Source organism: Gossypium arboreum, chromosome 1 (assembly GCF_025698485.1).
Source record: "Gossypium arboreum isolate Shixiya-1 chromosome 1, ASM2569848v2, whole genome shotgun sequence".
NCBI lineage: Eukaryota > Viridiplantae > Streptophyta > Magnoliopsida > Malvales > Malvaceae > Gossypium > Gossypium arboreum.
The window spans coordinates 43,193,744-43,198,616 of record NC_069070.1 but is presented as its reverse complement, the minus strand read 5'-3'; the positions used below and the strand labels follow the sequence as shown (position 1 = coordinate 43,198,616).

Here is a 4,873-nt window from a genome sequence, read left to right as displayed (position 1 = left end):
AGAACATTAAACGTCACTTGGTCATCTTGAAGTCTCATCGTCAGTTCTCTTTTTTGTATATCTATTAAATTTCTTCCCATGGCTAAGAAATGTCTTCCCAAGATGACTGACACTTCTTTATCTACTTAAAAATCTAAGACATTCAAATCAGAATGAAAAATAAACTTATCTACACATACCAGAACATCCTCGATTTTCCTTCTGGATATGCCAAAGATCGATCCTTCAATTGGAGTGTTAAAGTGGTGGGTCTTACTTCACCTATTCCCAACACCTTAAAAATAGACTTGAGCATCAAGTTGATGCTTGCCCCTAAATTACATAAAGCTTTACCACAGTAAGATTCTCTAATATTACAGGGTATAGTAAAGCTTCTAAGGTCCTTCAACTTTGGAGGTAGCTTGTTCTGTAAGAACGCACTGCACTCCTTCACTAACACTACAGTCTCAAACTTGCTAAGTCTCTTCTTCTTGGACAAAATGTCCTTCATGAACTTGACATAGTTAGGCATTTGTTCTAAGACTTATACCAACGGTATATTGATGTGAAGATGCTTTATAACATCCAAAAACTTCTTGAATTGCACCTCTTATTTCTACTTATGTTGCTGGAGTCTTTAAGGACATGGAGGTAATGGAACTTTAGCCTGAATTGAACAACTTTTCATAGGAATTGTATATGCATTTGAAGAGGGTGCTAGCTTATTAGAATTCACTAGGTTTGCAACATCCCAAAATTTAGCTCCATATAAATGTAAAAATATATCAAAAATAATGAATCGACCCAATGGTTGGTTATCAAATGTGGAAGCATGGATGTTAGTTGGAGGTCCTAAGTTCAAGTCCCATCTCTTTCAAAATAAATTATTTTTTACAAAATTCCCTTGTTTTTTTAATGTGTTGCCATCCAAGCCAAGTAAACCCAGGTATAAATACAATTTTTACTCAAGATAATCAGCCTCTAACTCTCTTTTCTCCTACCTTAGTCGTCTGTAACCTCCTCTCCCTATCTTGATCTTTATTTTTTCTTTCTTTTCTCCTTCCACCATTGTTTTTGTCGCACCTATCAACACCATTCATTCTTGATTTTTATTTCTTTTGTCTTCAAGATTGAGCATCATCTTCATCCCTACCTTGCTGAAATTTTTATTCAATTAGAATAGCCCTAAAACTGAAATCTTGATTCTCTAATATCAACTCCAACCTTGCCAAGAAAGTGTCATTGTCGCCCATCTCCATTAGCTTGTGTAAGACATATTTTTCTTTTAATTTTTTGGGTAATCTTGCAAGTTAAAATCCTAAATTTCTAGATCTGGAATTTGGGGAATTTTTAATTTTTTTAAAATTATTTTTCCATATTTTAATTAGATCTCAAATTGTTTTAAAATTCAGCCCCAATTCTAGCCACCATTGGTCGTGGTGCATGAGCATACATGTGGAAAAGGGAGCTATTTTGTTTCTTGAATCTTGCCCATTTAATTTTAGCCATAATTTAAATGATCTAACCCTAATAATCACCCTTTAAACCCATGTAAATGAGGGAAAAAATTTCTTGATCGATTGGCCATTCGGGACTCACAAATTAGGAAGCGTAGGTGTAATTAAGCGTAAACTGATTTGTCATTTCGACATAGTTGTTGGGTAAAGGTTATGGATTGATTAGATGAAAGAATTTAATCATTATTAGCTACCTATTTTCTAGTATATTATTGAATTAGGTGCTAACCCGAATGTTTCAAATCAATCGTAAATCCGAAGAACAATCGCACGTACGATTCACATCAAAACAGTGTAAGAAATCTAACTAGTTTGGATTCGTAAAATAGTTATAATTTTAACGATTGGTTTGAACTCATAAGTGAGTATTTGGGGGCTGGTTTAAAGGTAAATTTATTAAATTTATACTGAATTTTTGTTTAGGTTCCTATAAGAATTTATTAAGGAAAATTGAAAGATTCGCTAGTGTGCTGCAAAGAAACGAGAAATAAGGTGTGGGTCCTAAACTCGTAAATTTGTTTGAAAATAATAAATGTCATGTTATATTTGATAAATTAGCTTGCTTATTGGGTTGGATTAAATTGGGTTGGCTTAATAGCCAAAATATTAGTTTTGTGAGTGCCCAAACCAGGTACATTTTAAGCCTCAAAAGATTGATGTGTTGGCAAAACTGCTAGTTTGACAACACGAATGTTTGATTGAATGGTATGAATTTTTGAGAAATTAGGTTTATGCATTATTTAAATGCATGAAATATTTTCTATCATGTGTATTCGTGAGGCTGCTATTTATGCACAATGAAATTCGTAAGGTATGTGAAATTGAAAGATATTGCTAGATACCATCTTAATGGTAACTTGAAAGTTGGAACATTGTTTCCTTTTACCGAACGTACGTGATTATTGAGGACATGTTGAACATGTCAAATAAATACGAAAAGTATTGAAATATGAATATTTAAGATTTTGTATGACATATGGCATATGCATTGGGTTGGGATTTTTTTTAGTTGACGGAGGAGTTTCGTGGAGTACCGGTAGCATGTTAAGTCTGCATATATTCGTAGTCAGTGCACTGCATTTGGAGTACCGAGGGTATCGACGATTTTATCGCATATTATATGTTATTAGTTATTGTATTGTACTATTTGATATTCGACAGGTTTTCTACATTATTGATTATTGGTGGTTTTACCACATCAAGTTTTGCTCGCAATTGTTGGAGTTTGGCAGACGAGTTCTAGGGAACTCATGGTGTGTAACAGATGGTATGGGTAGGATCTCACATGTGCATTTGTAACGATCATCTGCATTTAAATTGTTATTCATAATGTTTGATTGTGACATGGGTATCTCTACAAAATTTCTTGAATGAATGCTTAATGCATGCTTAGTTAGTCTCACACTGAGCATGTTAAGCTTACCCCATTACGTTAACTTCTCAGGTAATGAATGAACTTAGGATCAGAATTGGCATGCAGACATATGACGGACTTTGGATTCAATTTTGTCTTATTTTACTTTAATTTTATTTTTGGTGTACTTTCTCATTATTTTTATTATTTGGATTCTGGATTATAAGTTACTTAAAACTATGGTTTGGGACTGCTTGGTTTTTGGGGATTACCATGCATGCATGACACTCATATTAGGATTAGTTTTATAGATCTTACATATTGAAATTGGACTATGCATGATACATGACTAAGTTAATAATTTGACAAGTAATGATTTTTTTGGTGCTAACAAAGTATTCAAAATTATTTTTCTAAAGCAATGCCAACAATTAGGTTTTATAAAAATACACGTAATTCACTAATATGACTAAAGCATAGTTCGACTAAGTAAAGGAAAATTTTCAAAATTTAACAATAGAAACCACGATTTTATAAAAGAGAGTACTTGAAGGTTTTAAACTGTCGTGAGAGTAGGTTCAACACTAATGTGTCCAATGTGGCCTTCACAATTCGGTCGCAACGTCTAGGCTGGGTTTGTGAGGTTAAAAGGTTAGATTTTACCTTTTCAGACTTTATAGAATCTTGCTCTTCTCGTGTAAGAATTTCAACTGTCAGTTGAGTTTCCTTTTCCTTAGCAAGTTCTTCTTCAACCTCAACTACCTTAGGTTCCAAAGTGTTACCACGTCGTAAAGCAACTACTTTGCAGTGTTCCTTACCCAAATTCTTTTAATTTTCCATGACACTCGGCAAGGCTCCTTGAGGTCTATTATGAAGCTCCGCAGCTAACAGACCTATTTGGTTATCCAAATTTTTTAGTGTTACCACTTAGCTTTGGATTAAGGCGTCATTCTTCGCCATGTACACCTTTAACGAATTCTCCAAACTAGTAGATGTTTCAGCTTGCAGTGGTTTTTTAATTTGTTAAGTGAACCCTTGAGGTTGATTTGCTCTATGCTGTACGTAGATGTTGTTGGTCCATCTCTTTGGTTACTCCAAGAAAAGTTTGGATGGTTACGCCATGAAGGATTATAAAAGTTACACTGTGGTCCTTGTCCACTTCTATTTTGCTTTTGATTTCCTACATAATAAACAGACTCGGGATTTGATGGAAAATTCTTGAAAGAATGATCACCCCCACAATATACACAGGAAACAACATCAAATTGACTCGGTGGTTAAGCTGCAACATTATTAAAATCGTTAGTAGTAAATTGTTTCAACGTTGAAGAGATAGAAGATACCTGAGCTAAGAGTAAAGTGAGGGCATCTGCTTCATGCACCCTGGCTACTCGTCTTCCTGAAGTTGCTTAATTAGTCAGCCACTGGTAATTGTTACTGCTATTCCTTATTGATCTCGTAAGCCTCATTGTAAGACTCCGACAAGAGAGCACCATTCGCAAAAGTATCTACCATTAACCTTGTGTGTGCGTTGAGACCATTATAAAATGTCTCCAACTGAATGCAATGTGGGATTCCGTGGTGAGGGCATCAATAAAGTAACTCCTTGAATCTTTCCCATGCCTCGTATAGAGACTCATCATCCATCTACTAAAAAGTGGTGATCCCATTCTACAACTTAGCATTTATGCTAGGTGGGAAATACTTTACTAGAAACCGTTTAGCTAATTCTTGCCAAGTAGTTATTGAATTGGATGGCAATGAATTAAGCCATACTCATGCTCAATCTCGCAATAAGTATGGAAACAACTTCAATATCAATGTGTCTTCAGTTACATCGTCAATCTTAAAGGAATCGCTCACCTCCATTGTAACACCCTTAACCCGTATCCATGACCAGAATAGGGTTTCAAGACATTACCGAAACATTTAGAAACATTTTCAATTATCTTAGAGAAATTACTATTTAATTACTAAGGTCATTCCTAATGTCCCTTGATTGGGCCCTCGAGGCCCCATACGA

The 4,873-nt window shown here is 34.8% G+C and overlaps 1 non-coding gene across 1 annotated transcript; it reads left to right on the top strand.

The window, feature by feature from the left end:
- Positions 1 to 4,423: 4,423 nt before the first annotated feature.
- On the top strand, positions 4,424 to 4,529 carry LOC128282031 (small nucleolar RNA R71). The gene has a single exon (XR_008272331.1). It is a non-coding gene; the product is annotated as a small nucleolar RNA R71 (small nucleolar RNA).
- Positions 4,530 to 4,873: the final 344 nt, after the last annotated feature.